General features: G+C 41.9%; 11 non-coding genes across 11 annotated transcripts; all 11 read left to right on the plus strand.

Annotated features, from left to right (window-relative positions):
- Positions 1-687: 687 nt before the first annotated feature.
- trnan-guu (transfer RNA asparagine (anticodon GUU)) lies at positions 688-759 on the plus strand. Its single transcript has one exon. It is a non-coding gene; the product is annotated as a tRNA-Asn (tRNA).
- An 898-nt stretch (positions 760-1,657) lies between these two features.
- Positions 1,658-1,731, plus strand: trnan-guu (transfer RNA asparagine (anticodon GUU)). The gene has a single exon. It is a non-coding gene; the product is annotated as a tRNA-Asn (tRNA).
- Positions 1,732-2,629: 898 nt separating this feature from the next.
- Positions 2,630-2,703, plus strand: trnan-guu (transfer RNA asparagine (anticodon GUU)). The gene has a single exon. It is a non-coding gene; the product is annotated as a tRNA-Asn (tRNA).
- An 896-nt stretch (positions 2,704-3,599) lies between these two features.
- Positions 3,600-3,673, plus strand: trnan-guu (transfer RNA asparagine (anticodon GUU)). The gene has a single exon. It is a non-coding gene; the product is annotated as a tRNA-Asn (tRNA).
- An 888-nt stretch (positions 3,674-4,561) lies between these two features.
- On the plus strand, positions 4,562-4,635 carry trnan-guu (transfer RNA asparagine (anticodon GUU)). The gene has a single exon. It is a non-coding gene; the product is annotated as a tRNA-Asn (tRNA).
- Positions 4,636-5,532: 897 nt separating this feature from the next.
- trnan-guu (transfer RNA asparagine (anticodon GUU)) lies at positions 5,533-5,606 on the plus strand. The gene has a single exon. It is a non-coding gene; the product is annotated as a tRNA-Asn (tRNA).
- An 897-nt stretch (positions 5,607-6,503) lies between these two features.
- Positions 6,504-6,577, plus strand: trnan-guu (transfer RNA asparagine (anticodon GUU)). The gene has a single exon. It is a non-coding gene; the product is annotated as a tRNA-Asn (tRNA).
- An 898-nt stretch (positions 6,578-7,475) lies between these two features.
- On the plus strand, positions 7,476-7,549 carry trnan-guu (transfer RNA asparagine (anticodon GUU)). The gene has a single exon. It is a non-coding gene; the product is annotated as a tRNA-Asn (tRNA).
- Positions 7,550-8,520: 971 nt separating this feature from the next.
- On the plus strand, positions 8,521-8,594 carry trnan-guu (transfer RNA asparagine (anticodon GUU)). Its single transcript has one exon. It is a non-coding gene; the product is annotated as a tRNA-Asn (tRNA).
- Positions 8,595-9,491: 897 nt separating this feature from the next.
- Positions 9,492-9,565, plus strand: trnan-guu (transfer RNA asparagine (anticodon GUU)). The gene has a single exon. It is a non-coding gene; the product is annotated as a tRNA-Asn (tRNA).
- Positions 9,566-10,462: 897 nt separating this feature from the next.
- On the plus strand, positions 10,463-10,536 carry trnan-guu (transfer RNA asparagine (anticodon GUU)). The gene has a single exon. It is a non-coding gene; the product is annotated as a tRNA-Asn (tRNA).
- The last annotated feature ends 6,744 nt before the right edge of the window (positions 10,537-17,280 follow it).

Genomic DNA, 17,280 nt, shown 5'->3' on the forward strand with positions numbered 1-17,280 from the left:
GTTTCCTGTTGTCACATGTGATTGGTGTGTTGTTGAACATGAAAGATGACAAGTAACTATACCTACTGGTAAAATGGCTGTCAATGGTCTCTGATCTTCTGTTACTCAATAGCTTGATCATTCTGTGTTCTCCAAGGAACATATAATTTATTCTTATTAATCTGGCTAGTATTACAACGTAAATGATGTCTATCTGGCATGAAAAAACTTATTATTTATATTTATCTCGCGAGAAGGACAATGTTGGTCCAGTGTGTTTGTGTGTATATGCACGCCTATGCGCCATGAAAGTGACTAGCCACTTCATCATTCTTCCGGAGTTAGTCCCCTAATTATTTTTGAATGGGCTTGGCGATTATATATTACATTTGTGAAAATGCAGTTGTTTAAAATATAGATTTATCAGAATATATTTGTGATTGTGGCTGAATTTACTCCCGCCAGATGCCTATCAATATAATGTTGCGCTGACGAACATTGCGCTACATCTTTGCCCTTTTAAGGCCATTCAAAAAGCTAACAAACATTAGAAAACTACAGGGCTACTTCCTTGAAAATGTTGCTGCACTTTCGATGCACGTTAACACAACCATTGGAACAAAGTGTTGTTGTTTCGTAAACTCCATGTTCAGTTGGATGAGAGCTAAAATGGCCAGCGATCAAGCGTCAGGGTTTAATACACCACAAGTCTCTGTGGCGCAATTGGTTAGCGTTAGACTGTTAATCTAAAGGTTGGTGGTTCGAGCCCACCCAGGGACGACAGTTATCTGTTTGTTGTGCTCCATGATGTCGATGTGACGTTATGAGATTCCTGTTAAATTTCCTTGCTGAGTGGTGCAATGTGTTGGCGCGTTCGACTGTTAGTTTAAAAGTTGGTGATTTGAGCCCACCCAGGGATGCTGTCTTTCTGTTTCTAGTGATATGGAAGACCTTCCTGGCCTTACAGTAAGCTTGCTTTTGACCTGCTGTGTTTCCTGTTGTCACATGTGATTGGTGTGTTGTTGAACATGAAAGATGACAAGTAACTATACCTACTGGTAAAATGGCTGTCAATGGTCTCTGATCTTCTGTTACTCAATAGCTTGATCATTCTGTGTTCTCCAAGGAACATATAATTTATTCTTATTAATCTGGCTAGTATTACAACGTAAATGATGTCTATCTGGCATGAAAAAAACTTATTATTTATATTTATCTCGCGAGAAGGACAATGTTGGTCCAGTGTGTTTGTGTGTATATGCACGCCTATGCGCCATGAAAGTGACTAGCCACTTCATCATTCTTCCGGAGTTAGTCCCCTAATTATTTTTGAATGGGCTTGGCGATTATATATTACATTTGTGAAAATGCAGTTGTTTAAAATATAGATTTATCAGAATATATTTGTGATTGTGGCTGAATTTACTCCCGCCAGATGCCTATCAATATAATGTTGCGCTGACGAACATTGCGCTACATCTTTGCCCTTTTAAGGCCATTCAAAAAGCTAACAAACATTAGAAAACTACAGGGCTACTTCCTTGAAAATGTTGCTGCACTTTCGATGCACGTTAACACAACCATTGGAACAAAGTGTTGTTGTTTCGTAAACTCCATGTTCAGTTGGATGAGAGCTAAAATGGCCAGCGATCAAGCGTCAGGGTTTAATACACCACAAGTCTCTGTGGCGCAATTGGTTAGCGCGTTAGACTGTTAATCTAAAGGTTGGTGGTTCGAGCCCACCCAGGGACGACAGTTATCTGTTTGTTGTGCTCCATGATGTCGATGTGACGTTATGAGATTCCTGTTAAATTTCCTTGCTGAGTGGTGCAATGTGTTGGCGCGTTCGACTGTTAGTTTAAAAGTTGGTGATTTGAGCCCACCCAGGGATGCTGTCTTTCTGTTTCTAGTGATATGGAAGACCTTCCTGGCCTTACAGTAAGCTTGCTTTTGACCTGCTGTGTTTCCTGTTGTCACATGTGATTGGTGTGTTGTTGAACATGAAAGATGACAAGTAACTATACCTACTGGTAAAATGGCTGTCAATGGTCTCTGATCTTCTGTTACTCAATAGCTTGATCATTCTGTGTTCTCCAAGGAACATATAATTTATTCTTATTAATCTGGCTAGTATTACAACGTAAATGATGTCTATCTGGCATGAAAAAAACTTATTATTTATATTTATCTCGCGAGAAGGACAATGTTGGTCCAGTGTGTTTGTGTGTATATGCACGCCTATGCGCCATGAAAGTGACTAGCCACTTCATCATTCTTCCGGAGTTAGTCCCCTAATTATTTTTGAATGGGCTTGGCGATTATATATTACATTTGTGAAAATGCAGTTGTTTAAAATATAGATTTATCAGAATATATTTGTGATTGTGGCTGAATTTACTCCCGCCAGATGCCTATCAATATAATGTTGCGCTGACGAACATTGCGCTACATCTTTGCCCTTTTAAGGCCATTCAAAAAGCTAACAAACATTAGAAAACTACAGGGCTACTTCCTTGAAAATGTTGCTGCACTTTCGATGCACGTTAACACAACCATTGGAACAAAGTGTTGTTGTTTCGTAAACTCCATGTTCAGTTGGATGAGAGCTAAAATGGCCAGCGATCAAGCGTCAGGGTTTAATACACCACAAGTCTCTGTGGCGCAATTGGTTAGCGCGTTAGACTGTTAATCTAAAGGTTGGTGGTTCGAGCCCACCCAGGGACGACAGTTATCGTTTGTTGTGCTCCATGATGTCGATGTGACGTTATGAGATTCCTGTTAAATTTCCTTGCTGAGTGGTGCAATGTGTTGGCGCGTTCGACTGTTAGTTTAAAAGTTGGTGATTTGAGCCCACCCAGGGATGCTGTCTTTCTGTTTCTAGTGATATGGAAGACCTTCCTGGCCTTACAGTAAGCTTGCTTTTGACCTGCTGTGTTTCCTGTTGTCACATGTGATTGGTGTGTTGTTGAACATGAAAGATGACAAGTAACTATACCTACTGGTAAAATGGCTGTCAATGGTCTCTGATCTTCTGTTACTCAATAGCTTGATCATTCTGTGTTCTCCAAGGAACATATAATTTATTCTTATTAATCTGGCTAGTATTACAACGTAAATGATGTCTATCTGGCATGAAAAAACTTATTATTTATATTTATCTCGCGAGAAGGACAATGTTGGTCCAGTGTGTTTGTGTGTATATGCACGCCTATGCGCCATGAAAGTGACTAGCCACTTCATCATTCTTCCGGAGTTAGTCCCCTAATTATTTTTGAATGGGCTTGGCGATTATATATTACATTTGTGAAAATGCAGTTGTTTAAAATATAGATTTATCAGAATATATTTGTGATTGTGGCTGAATTTACTCCCGCCAGATGCCTATCAATATAATGTTGCGCTGACGAACATTGCGCTACATCTTTGCCCTTTTAAGGCCATTCAAAAAGCTAACAAACATTAGAAAACTACAGGGCTACTTCCTTGAAAATGTTGCTGCACTTTCGATGCACGTTAACACAACCATTGGAACAAAGTGTTGTTGTTTCGTAAACTCCATGTTCAGTTGGATGAGAGCTAAAATGGCCAGCGATCAAGCGTCAGGGTTTAATACACCACAAGTCTCTGTGGCGCAATTGGTTAGCGCGTTAGACTGTTAATCTAAAGGTTGGTGGTTCGAGCCCACCCAGGGACGACAGTTATCTGTTTGTTGTGCTCCATGATGTCGTTATGAGATTCCTGTTAAATTTCCTTGCTGAGTGGTGCAATGTGTTGGCGCGTTCGACTGTTAGTTTAAAAGTTGGTGATTTGAGCCCACCCAGGGATGCTGTCTTTCTGTTTCTAGTGATATGGAAGACCTTCCTGGCCTTACAGTAAGCTTGCTTTTGACCTGCTGTGTTTCCTGTTGTCACATGTGATTGGTGTGTTGTTGAACATGAAAGATGACAAGTAACTATACCTACTGGTAAAATGGCTGTCAATGGTCTCTGATCTTCTGTTACTCAATAGCTTGATCATTCTGTGTTCTCCAAGGAACATATAATTTATTCTTATTAATCTGGCTAGTATTACAACGTAAATGATGTCTATCTGGCATGAAAAAAACTTATTATTTATATTTATCTCGCGAGAAGGACAATGTTGGTCCAGTGTGTTTGTGTGTATATGCACGCCTATGCGCCATGAAAGTGACTAGCCACTTCATCATTCTTCCGGAGTTAGTCCTAATTATTTTTGAATGGGCTTGGCGATTATATATTACATTTGTGAAAATGCAGTTGTTTAAAATATAGATTTATCAGAATATATTTGTGATTGTGGCTGAATTTACTCCCGCCAGATGCCTATCAATATAATGTTGCGCTGACGAACATTGCGCTACATCTTTGCCCTTTTAAGGCCATTCAAAAAGCTAACAAACATTAGAAAACTACAGGGCTACTTCCTTGAAAATGTTGCTGCACTTTCGATGCACGTTAACACAACCATTGGAACAAAGTGTTGTTGTTTCGTAAACTCCATGTTCAGTTGGATGAGAGCTAAAATGGCCAGCGATCAAGCGTCAGGGTTTAATACACCACAAGTCTCTGTGGCGCAATTGGTTAGCGCGTTAGACTGTTAATCTAAAGGTTGGTGGTTCGAGCCCACCCAGGGACGACAGTTATCTGTTTGTTGTGCTCCATGATGTCGATGTGACGTTATGAGATTCCTGTTAAATTTCCTCTGAGTGGTGCAATGTGTTGGCGCGTTCGACTGTTAGTTTAAAAGTTGGTGATTTGAGCCCACCCAGGGATGCTGTCTTTCTGTTTCTAGTGATATGGAAGACCTTCCTGGCCTTACAGTAAGCTTGCTTTTGACCTGCTGTGTTTCCTGTTGTCACATGTGATTGGTGTGTTGTTGAACATGAAAGATGACAAGTAACTATACCTACTGGTAAAATGGCTGTCAATGGTCTCTGATCTTCTGTTACTCAATAGCTTGATCATTCTGTGTTCTCCAAGGAACATATAATTTATTCTTATTAATCTGGCTAGTATTACAACGTAAATGATGTCTATCTGGCATGAAAAAAACTTATTATTTATATTTATCTCGCGAGAAGGACAATGTTGGTCCAGTGTGTTTGTGTGTATATGCACGCCTATGCGCCATGAAAGTGACTAGCCACTTCATCATTCTTCCGGAGTTAGTCCCCTAATTATTTTTGAATGGGCTTGGCGATATATATATTACATTTGTGAAAATGCAGTTGTTTAAAATATAGATTTATCAGAATATATTTGTGATTGTGGCTGAATTTACTCCCGCCAGATGCCTATCAATATAATGTTGCGCTGACGAACATTGCGCTACATCTTTGCCCTTTTAAGGCCATTCAAAAAGCTAACAAACATTAGAAAACTACAGGGCTACTTCCTTGAAAATGTTGCTGCACTTTCGATGCACGTTAACACAACCATTGGAACAAAGTGTTGTTGTTTCGTAAACTCCATGTTCAGTTGGATGAGAGCTAAAATGGCCAGCGATCAAGCGTCAGGGTTTAATACACCACAAGTCTCTGTGGCGCAATTGGTTAGCGCGTTAGACTGTTAATCTAAAGGTTGGTGGTTCGAGCCCACCCAGGGACGACAGTTATCTGTTTGTTGTGCTCCATGATGTCGATGTGACGTTATGAGATTCCTGTTAAATTTCCTTGCTGAGTGGTGCAATGTGTTGGCGCGTCGACTGTTAGTTTAAAAGTTGGTGATTTGAGCCCACCCAGGGATGCTGTCTTTCTGTTTCTAGTGATATGGAAGACCTTCCTGGCCTTACAGTAAGCTTGCTTTTGACCTGCTGTGTTTCCTGTTGTCACATGTGATTGGTGTGTTGTTGAACATGAAAGATGACAAGTAACTATACCTACTGGTAAAATGGCTGTCAATGGTCTCTGATCTTCTGTTACTCAATAGCTTGATCATTCTGTGTTCTCCAAGGAACATATAATTTATTCTTATTAATCTGGCTAGTATTACAACGTAAATGATGTCTATCTGGCATGAAAAAAACTTATTATTTATATTTATCTCGCGAGAAGGACAATGTTGGTCCAGTGTGTTTGTGTGTATATGCACGCCTATGCGCCATGAAAGTGACTAGCCACTTCATCATTCTTCCGGAGTTAGTCCCCTAATTATTTTTGAATGGGCTTGGCGATTATATATTACATTTGTGAAAATGCAGTTGTTTAAAATATAGATTTATCAGAATATATTTGTGATTGTGGCTGAATTTACTCCCGCCAGATGCCTATCAATATAATGTTGCGCTGACGAACATTGCGCTACATCTTTGCCCTTTTAAGGCCATTCAAAAAGCTAACAAACATTAGAAAACTACAGGGCTACTTCCTTGAAAATGTTGCTGCACTTTCGATGCACGTTAACACAACCATTGGAACAAAGTGTTGTTGTTTCGTAAACTCCATGTTCAGTTGGATGAGAGCTAAAATGGCCAGCGATCAAGCGTCAGGGTTTAATACACCACAAGTCTCTGTGGCGCAATTGGTTAGCGCGTTAGACTGTTAATCTAAAGGTTGGTGGTTCGAGCCCACCCAGGGACGACAGTTATCTGTTTGTTGTGCTCCATGATGTCGATGTGACGTTATGAGATTCCTGTTAAATTTCCTTGCTGAGTGGTGCAATGTGTTGGCGCGTTCGACTGTTAGTTTAAAAGTTGGTGATTTGAGCCCACCCAGGGATGCTGTCTTTCTGTTTCTAGTGATATGGAAGACCTTCCTGGCCTTACAGTAAGCTTGCTTTTGACCTGCTGTGTTTCCTGTTGTCACATGTGATTGGTGTGTTGTTGAACATGAAAGATGACAAGTAACTATACCTACTGGTAAAATGGCTGTCAATGGTCTCTGATCTTCTGTTACTCAATAGCTTGATCATTCTGTGTTCTCCAAGGAACATATAATTTATTCTTATTAATCTGGCTAGTATTACAACGTAAATGATGTCTATCTGGCATGAAAAAAACTTATTATTTATATTTATCTCGCGAGAAGGACAATGTTGGTCCAGTGTGTTTGTGTGTATATGCACGCCTATGCGCCATGAAAGTGACTAGCCACTTCATCATTCTTCCGGAGTTAGTCCCCTAATTATTTTTGAATGGGCTTGGCGATTATATATTACATTTGTGAAAATGCAGTTGTTTAAAATATAGATTTATCAGAATATATTTGTGATTGTGGCTGAATTTACTCCCGCCAGATGCCTATCAATATAATGTTGCGCTGACGAACATTGCGCTACATCTTTGCCCTTTTAAGGCCATTCAAAAAGCTAACAAACATTAGAAAACTACAGGGCTACTTCCTTGAAAATGTTGCTGCACTTTCGATGCACGTTAACACAACCATTGGAACAAAGTGTTGTTGTTTCGTAAACTCCATGTTCAGTTGGATGAGAGCTAAAATGGCCAGCGATCAAGCGTCAGGGTTTAATACACCACAAGTCTCTGTGGCGCAATTGGTTAGCGCGTTAGACTGTTAATCTAAAGGTTGGTGGTTCGAGCCCACCCAGGGACGACAGTTATCTGTTTGTTGTGCTCCATGATGTCGATGTGACGTTATGAGATTCCTGTTAAATTTCCTTGCTGAGTGGATGCAATGTTTGTTTGCTTTGACTGAGCTTCCATGAGACTTTTCCTGCTTGTCAGTATAACCACAAGTCTCTGTGGTGCAATGTGTTGGCGCGTTCGACTGTTAGTTTAAAAGTTGGTGATTTGAGCCCACCCAGGGATGCTGTCTTTCTGTTTCTAGTGATATGGAAGACCTTCCTGGCCTTACAGTAAGCTTGCTTTTGACCTGCTGTGTTTCCTGTTGTCACATGTGATTGGTGTGTTGTTGAACATGAAAGATGACAAGTAACTATACCTACTGGTAAAATGGCTGTCAATGGTCTCTGATCTTCTGTTACTCAATAGCTTGATCATTCTGTGTTCTCCAAGGAACATATAATTTATTCTTATTAATCTGGCTAGTATTACAACGTAAATGATGTCTATCTGGCATGAAAAAAACTTATTATTTATATTTATCTCGCGAGAAGGACAATGTTGGTCCAGTGTGTTGTGTATATGCACGCCTATGCGCCATGAAAGTGACTAGCCACTTCATCATTCTTCCGGAGTTAGTCCCCTAATTATTTTTGAATGGGCTTGGCGATTATATATTACATTTGTGAAAATGCAGTTGTTTAAAATATAGATTTATCAGAATATATTTGTGATTGTGGCTGAATTTACTCCTGCCAGATGCCTATCAATATAATGTTGCGCTGACGAACATTGCGCTACATCTTTGCCCTTTTAAGGCCATTCAAAAAGCTAACAAACATTAGAAAACTACAGGGCTACTTCCTTGAAAATGTTGCTGCACTTTCGATGCACGTTAACACAACCATTGGAACAAAGTGTTGTTGTTTCGTAAACTCCATGTTCAGTTGGATGAGAGCTAAAATGGCCAGCGATCAAGCGTCAGGGTTTAATACACCACAAGTCTCTGTGGCGCAATTGGTTAGCGCGTTAGACTGTTAATCTAAAGGTTGGTGGTTCGAGCCCACCCAGGGACAGTTATCTGTTTGTTGTGCTCCATGATGTCGATGTGACGTTATGAGATTCCTGTTAAATTTCCTTGCTGAGTGGTGCAATGTGTTGGCGCGTTCGACTGTTAGTTTAAAAGTTGGTGATTTGAGCCCACCCAGGGATGCTGTCTTTCTGTTTCTAGTGATATGGAAGACCTTCCTGGCCTTACAGTAAGCTTGCTTTTGACCTGCTGTGTTTCCTGTTGTCACATGTGATTGGTGTGTTGTTGAACATGAAAGATGACAAGTAACTATACCTACTGGTAAAATGGCTGTCAATGGTCTCTGATCTTCTGTTTTACTCAATAGCTTGATCATTCTGTGTTCTCCAAGGAACATATAATTTATTCTTATTAATCTGGCTAGTATTACAACGTAAATGATGTCTATCTGGCATGAAAAAAACTTATTATTTATATTTATCTCGCGAGAAGGACAATGTTGGTCCAGTGTGTTTGTGTGTATATGCACGCCTATGCGCCATGAAAGTGACTAGCCACTTCATCATTCTTCCGGAGTTAGTCCCCTAATTATTTTTGAATGGGCTTGGCGATTATATATTACATTTGTGAAAATGCAGTTGTTTAAAATATAGATTTATCAGAATATATTTGTGATTGTGGCTGAATTTACTCCTGCCAGATGCCTATCAATATAATGTTGCGCTGACGAACATTGCGCTACATCTTTGCCCTTTTAAGGCCATTCAAAAAGCTAACAAACATTAGAAAACTACAGGGCTACTTCCTTGAAAATGTTGCTGCACTTTCGATGCACGTTAACACAACCATTGGAACAAAGTGTTGTTGTTTCGTAAACTCCATGTTCAGTTGGATGAGAGCTAAAATGGCCAGCGATCAAGCGTCAGGGTTTAATACACCACAAGTCTCTGTGGCGCAATTGGTTAGCGCGTTAGACTGTTAATCTAAAGGTTGGTGGTTCGAGCCCACCCAGGGACGACAGTTATCTGTTTGTTGTGCTCCATGATGTCGATGTGACGTTATGAGATTCCTGTTAAATTTCCTTGCTGAGTGGTGCAATGTGTTGGCGCGTTCGACTGTTAGTTTAAAAGTTGGTGATTTGAGCCCACCCAGGGATGCTGTCTTTCTGTTTCTAGTGATATGGAAGACCTTCCTGGCCTTACAGTAAGCTTGCTTTTGACCTGCTGTGTTTCCTGTTGTCACATGTGATTGGTGTGTTGTTGAACATGAAAGATGACAAGTAACTATACCTACTGGTAAAATGGCTGTCAATGGTCTCTGATCTTCTGTTACTCAATAGCTTGATCATTCTGTGTTCTCCAAGGAACATATAATTTATTCTTATTAATCTGGCTAGTATTACAACGTAAATGATGTCTATCTGGCATGAAAAAACTTATTATTTATATTTATCTCGCGAGAAGGACAATGTTGGTCCAGTGTGTTTGTGTGTATATGCACGCCTATGCGCCATGAAAGTGACTAGCCACTTCATCATTCTTCCGGAGTTAGTCCCCTAATTATTTTTGAATGGGCTTGGCGATTATATATTACATTTGTGAAAATGCAGTTGTTTAAAATATAGATTTATCAGAATATATTTGTGATTGTGGCTGAATTTACTCCTGCCAGATGCCTATCAATATAATGTTGCGCTGACGAACATTGCGCTACATCTTTGCCCTTTTAAGGCCATTCAAAAAGCTAACAAACATTAGAAAACTACAGGGCTACTTCCTTGAAAATGTTGCTGCACTTTCGATGCACGTTAACACAACCATTGGAACAAAGTGTTGTTGTTTCGTAAACTCCATGTTCAGTTGGATGAGAGCTAAAATGGCCAGCGATCAAGCGTCAGGGTTTAATACACCACAAGTCTCTGTGGCGCAATTGGTTAGCGCGTTAGACTGTTAATCTAAAGGTTGGTGGTTCGAGCCCACCCAGGGACGACAGTTATCTGTTTGTTGTGCTCCATGATGTCGATGTGACGTTATGAGATTCCTGTTAAATTTCCTTGCTGAGTGGTGCAATGTGTTGGCGCGTTCGACTGTTAGTTTAAAAGTTGGTGATTTGAGCCCACCCAGGGATGCTGTCTTTCTGTTTCTAGTGATATGGAAGACCTTCCTGGCCTTACTGCTTTTGACCTGCTGTGTTTCCTGTTGTCACATGTGATTGGTGTGTTGTTGAACATGAAAGATGACAAGTAACTATACCTACTGGTAAAATGGCTGTCAATGGTCTCTGATCTTCTGTTACTCAATAGCTTGATCATTCTGTGTTCTCCAAGGAACATATAATTTATTCTTATTAATCTGGCTAGTATTACAACGTAAATGATGTCTATCTGCATGAAAAAAACTTATTATTTATATTTATCTCGCGAGAAGACAATGTTGGTCCAGTGTGTTTGTGTGTATATGCACGCCTATGCGCCATGAAAGTGAAGCCACTTCATCATTCTTCCGGAGTTAGTCCCCTAATTATTTTTGAATGGGCTGGCGATTATATATTACATTTGTGAAAATGCAGTTGTTTAAAATATAGATTTATCAGAATATATTTGTGATTGTGGCTGAATTTACTCCCGCCAGATGCCTATCAATATAATGTTGCTGACGAACATTGCGCTACATCTTTGCCCTTTTAAGGCCATTCAAAAAGCTAACAAACATTAGAAAACTACAGGGCTACTTCCTTGAAAATGTTGCTGCACTTTCGATGCACGTTAACACAACCATTGGAACAAAGTGTTGTTGTTTCGTAAACTCCATGTTCAGTTGGATGAGAGCTAAAATGGCCAGCGATCAAGCGTCAGGGTTTAATACACCACAAGTCTCTGTGGCGCAATTGGCGTTAGACTGTTAATCTAAAGGTTGTGGTTCGAGCCCACCCAGGGACGACAGTTATCTGTTTGTTGTGCTCCATGATGTCGATGTGACAATGAGATTCCTGTTAAATTTCCTGCTGAGTGGTGCAATGTGTTGGCGCGTTCGACTGTTAGTTTAAAAGTTGGTGATTTGAGCCCACCCAGGGATGCTGTCTTTCTGTTTCTAGTGATATGGAAGACCTTCCTGGCCTTACAGTAAGCTTGCTTTTGACCTGCTGTGTTTCCTGTTGTCACATGTGATTGGTGTGTTGTTGAACATGAAAGATGACAAGTAACTATACCTACTGGTAAAATGGCTGTCAATGGTCTCTGATCTTCTGTTACTCAATAGCTTGATCATTCTGTGTTCTCCAAGGAACATATAATTTATTCTTATTAATCTGGCTAGTATTACAACGTAAATGATGTCTATCTGGCATGAAAAAAACTTATTATTTATATTTATCTCGCGAGAAGGACAATATACACATGGTTAGCAGATGTTAATGCGAGTGTAGCGAAATGCTTGTGCTTCTAGTTCCGACAATGCAGTAATAACCAACAAGCAATCTTACTAACACTTCCAAAACTACTGTCTTATACACACAAGTGTAACGGGATAAAGAATATGTACATAAAGATATATGAATGAGTGATGGTACAGAGCAGCATCGGCAAGATACAGTAGATGGTATCGAGTACAGTATATACATATGAGGTGAGTATGTAAACAAAGTGGCATAGTTAATGTGGCTCGTGATATATTTTACATCATTTCCCATCAATTCCCATTATTAAAGTGGCTGGAGTTGAGTCAGTGTGTTGGCAGCAGCCACTCAATGTTAGTGGTGGCTGTTTAACAGTCTGATGGCCTTGAGATAGAAGCTGTTTTTCAGTCTCTCGGTCCCAGCTTTGATGCACCTGTACTGACCTCGCCTTCTGGATGATAGCGGGGTGAACAGGCAGTGGCTCGGGTGGTAGATGTCCTTGATGATCTTTATGGCCTTCCTGTAACATCGGGTGGTGTAGGTGTCCTGGAGGGCAGGTAGTTTGCCCCCGGTGATGCGTTGTGCAGACCTCACTACCCTCTGGAGAGCCTTACGGTTGAGGGCGGAGCAGTTGCCGTACCAGGCGGTGATACAGCCCGCCAGGATGCTCTCGATTGTGCATCTGTAGAAGTTTGTGAGTGCTTTTGGTGACAAGCCGAATTTCTTCAGCCTCCTGAGGTTGAAGAGGCGCTGCTGCGCCTACTTCACGATGCTGTCTGTGTGAGTGGACCAATTCAGTTTGTCTGTGATGTGTATGCCGAGGAACTTAAAACTTGCTACTCACTCCACTACTGTTCCATCGATGTGGATAGGGGGTGTTCCCTCTGCTGTTTCCTGAAGTCCACAATCATCTCCTTAGTTTTGTTGACGTTGAGTGTGAGGTTATTTCCCTGACACCACACTCCGAGGGCCCTCACCTCCTCCCTGTAGGCCGTCTCGTCGTTGTTGGTAATCAAGCCTACCACTGTTGTGTCGTCCGCAAACTTGATGATTGAGTTGGAGGCGTGCGTGGCCACGCAGTCGTGGGTGAACAGGGAGTACAGGAGAGGGCTCAGAACGCACCCTTGTGGGGCCCCAGTGTTGAGGATCAGCGGGGAGGAGATGTTGTTACCTACCCTCACCACCTGGGGGCGGCCCGTCAGGAAGTCCAGGACCCAGTTGCACAGGGCAGGGTCGAGACCCAGGGTCTCGAGCTTGATGACGAGCTTGGAGGGTACTATGGTATTGAATGCCGAGCTGTAGTCGATGAACAGCATTCTCACATAGGTATTCCTCTTGTCCAGATGGGTTAGGGCAGTGTGCAGTGTGGTTGAGATTGCATCGTCTGTGGACCTATTTGAGCGGTAAGCAAATTGGAGTGGGTCTAGGGTGTCAGGTAGGGTGGAGGTGATATGGTCCTTGACTAGTCTCTCAAAGCATTTCATGATGACGGAAGTGAGTGCTACGGGGCGGTAGTTGTTTAGCTCAGTTACCTTAGCTTTCTTGGGAACAGGAACGATGGTGGCCCTCTTGAAGCATGTGGGAACAGCAGACTGGTATAGGGATTGATTGAATATGTCCGTAAACACACCAGCCAGCTGGTCTGCGCATGCTCTGAGGGCGCGGCTGGGGATGCCGTCTGGGCCTGCAGACCTGGTTAGTGTGTTGGTGTGCATTTAACCAGGTCATTACCCATGAACTAAAGATTGATGCTAACTCAATGCTTCTAAAATGTGCTGACAACCACAATAAATACAAAATGCTATATTTGTTGGATGTGTTGTAGTATCAAGTTGTGATTATTGTAAATGGTTGAGGGTTCCTTCGCTACAGTGATATAAATTTAATAGATTAATGAGTGGTGATTTTGTGTTTTTGGTCTCTGTACACTCTCTGTGCAGACCATGGGAAGTCAGTGGATATTTAAACTTGCAGTCCGTAACTCAAACTACAACAAAATGACCACCCTGTCACTTGTTGTGGTATACGGCTGAGGGATGGGGCTAAGGAAATTCATTAATCTACATTATTTATAATAATTGCCATAAAATAACTGTCAATTTTGGGTTATGACAGTAAAATACTTGAATTGCTACTTTCATTTAAAAGTGCAGAAATTGATGTAGAAATTGCAGATTGCACCTTTAAAATAAAATACAAGGTAATCAGAAACATGAATATGGCATGTTGTTATTTATTTCATCTCTACTATCTTTGTTGTAGTGCTGACTACACACATCTACTCTGGACACTGAAGATGATGATGGTAGATATTTGTACACTTGATCAAGCCTCCATCTCTTTATGCTTCATCATATATCTTTGTGATTTTTAAAGCTGCTTTTGGATAGACATATTTTGTGTTTTGAGTGTCTCAAAATAACAGGTGTTAAAGCAATTGTTTCATGCTGGTTTTATTTTGTGCAGGACAGGCAAATGCTGTTCTGACCATGCACCCCAAATCCTCCCAGATATTCAGTCTGTCACTCTCAGTTGTAACATACGTAGGGGAGAAGTCACTGACTGTAAATACACATGGAGTAAGGATAGTGTAGACTTCCTTAGTAGGAAGCATGAATATGAGATCAGTGAGGTTAAGATTTCAGACAGTGGTGACTACAAGTGCTGATACACATATTGATCAGAAGAAGCATTCTGAGTTTAGTGATTCAGTCAGACTGACGGTGACAGGTGTATGGTACTAAGAATATACTTTTAACTGATTGATGCACTAACTGCATTTGTCTTCAATGAACTGTTTCCACAGCTCTGCCTACAGCCTCAGTGAAGATAGTCACTACCCTGGAGACACTGTCAAGCTGCAGTGTGAACTATCAGACTACACAGACTGGATGTACCGCTGGTTAATAAATAAAGAACGGCTTTCAAGTCAGACCAGTAAAACCACCACCACCTCCCTCTCTGACCAGGCTGGTCAGTACCAGTGTGAGGGGACAAGGACAAGACCGCCCCATAATTTATATCTCAGCTTATCTTTCCACATCAGCGTCACTGGCGAGCTCACTATGCTATGCGTGCGTGTCTGTGTAGAAATGTTACTTTATTTATTTTCTACAACTACCTCAGAGTCTGACTGTGATTTGCTGTTCTCTCTCCAGGTGTAACTCCTGGACCCTCTACATCGGTCCTAGTAGGAGTGGTTGTGGGCCTGGTTGTTGCTGGTGTTCTACTGGCCATTCTCCTGATACTGCTGTGTCGATCTAAGACGCAAAAGGTGAGACATTTATCATTTGTCATTTAACTTTTTAACCAACTCAAGGCCATAAGCAGAGAAGAAAATGCTCTCCAAGAAGCGGCGCTCCTAGTGGCCGGGGACTTTAATGAAGGCAAACTTGAATCAGTTGTACCAAAAAATCCTAGACAACCTTTACTCCACACAAAGCTCTCCCCCGCCCTTCATTTGGTAAATCTGACCACAATTATTACATCCTGATTCCTGCTTACAAACAAAAACTAAAGCAGGAAGTACCAGTGACTCGCTCAATACGGAAGTGGACAGATGACGCAGATGCTACACTACAGGACTGTTCTGCTAGCACAGACTGGATTCATCCAATGGCATTGAGGAATACACCACCTCAGTCATCGGCTTCATCAATAAGTGCATCGATGACGTTGTTCCCACAGTGACGGTACGTACATATCCCAACCAGAAGCCATGGATTACAGGCAACATCTGCATCGAGCTAAAGGCTAGAGCTGACGCTTTCAAGGAGCAGGAGATGAATCCGGACGCTTATAAGAAGTCCCGCTATGCCCTCACATGAACCATCAAACAAGCAGAGAGTCAATACAGGATTAACTTGTTGACGCTACCCATCCCAGTAATTGTCATCAGCAACCGCTGAATAGCATAGCGCCACAGTCAAATAATATTACTAAAGAATATATACATATTCATATTCATGAAATCACAAGTGCAATATAGGAAAACACAGCTTAACCTTTTGTTAATCCACCTGTCATCTCAGATTTTGAAATTATGCTTTACAGCGAAAGCAATCCAAGCGTTTGTGTAAGATTATCGATAGCATAACATAACATTATGTACACTAAGCAGTATGTAGCTAGGTCACGAAAATCAGAAAAGCAATCAAAAAATTGTTTACCTTTGATGATCTTTGAATGTTTTCACTCACGAGACTCCCAGTTACACAACAAATGTTCTTTTTGTTCCATAAAGATTACGCAGGGGCGTTGGTGAGGCAAAATAGCATGACCAAATACTCACAGTGGCCACTGGCCATGTTGAAGGTGGTCTTCTACTCATCCCCTTCCCGTATCCACATTTGGTGGTAGGCATCCGTAGATCCAGCTAGGAAAACACGGTGGCCCCCTGGAGCGGCTCGAAGGCTGAGGAGTGGTTCTTCACCGTTATGTCATTGGGTCCTTCTCCACAAAGAAGAACCCTGTGCCAGCAGGAGAGGAAGACGGATGGATAAACCTGCAGATAGGGAGTCCCCAATGTAGGTCTCCATAGCCTTGGTCTCCGGTCTCGACAGCGAGTACAGTTGTCAAAAGGGGCGGAGTGGTGCTAAGGAGAAGGTCAATCCCGCAGTCATATGGTCGGTGCAGCGAGAGCGAAATGGCCCGTGCCTTGTTGAATACCTCCTGATGATCCTGGTACTCCGCGGGATTGGCGGAGAGGTCCGGGGCACCTTCCGAGCCCCCAAGAAGATGTCCCGGGGCAGGTTGCGCTGACTTCAGACAATGGGCATGGCATCACAGAATCCAGCCCATGATGGCACCAGTAGACCAGTTGATGAGGGGATTGTGTTGCTGGAGCCAGGAGAATCCCAAAACCATGGGAATCTGAGGAGACTTGATGAGCAGAAATGGAATAGTTTCAGTGTGATTCCCTGACACAAGGAGTGGTATTATGAGTGACCCGGCCAATGGAGCTCACATCCAGTGCCCTAACATCCATGGGAATGGAGAGGGGCTGAATGGGGATGTTCAGCTTGGATGCCAGGGTAGTGTCCAAAAAGCTCTCGTCGACCCCAGTCAATGAGACCCGGGAAGATTTAGACTGGTTTCCCCACAGCAGAATGGCTTGAAAAGGGGTTCGATCAAGGGAAGCAGAAAAGTTCTCCATATGGCCCACCAGAGTACTCGCTCCTACCGGTGACCCTGGTCTTTTTCAAGTACAAGAAGAAACAAAATGACCAAGAGTCCAGGAATACAGACAACTCTTAGTGTTGATCCTGTATTGCCATTCCGCTGGAGTAAGCCCAGCTCTGCCTAGTTGCATAGGCTCCGAAAGTGGTGACTCAGCCGTT

The sequence above is a fragment of the Oncorhynchus masou genome, unplaced genomic scaffold (assembly GCF_036934945.1).
Source record: "Oncorhynchus masou masou isolate Uvic2021 unplaced genomic scaffold, UVic_Omas_1.1 unplaced_scaffold_3239, whole genome shotgun sequence".
NCBI classification, from domain to species: domain Eukaryota; kingdom Metazoa; phylum Chordata; class Actinopteri; order Salmoniformes; family Salmonidae; genus Oncorhynchus; species Oncorhynchus masou.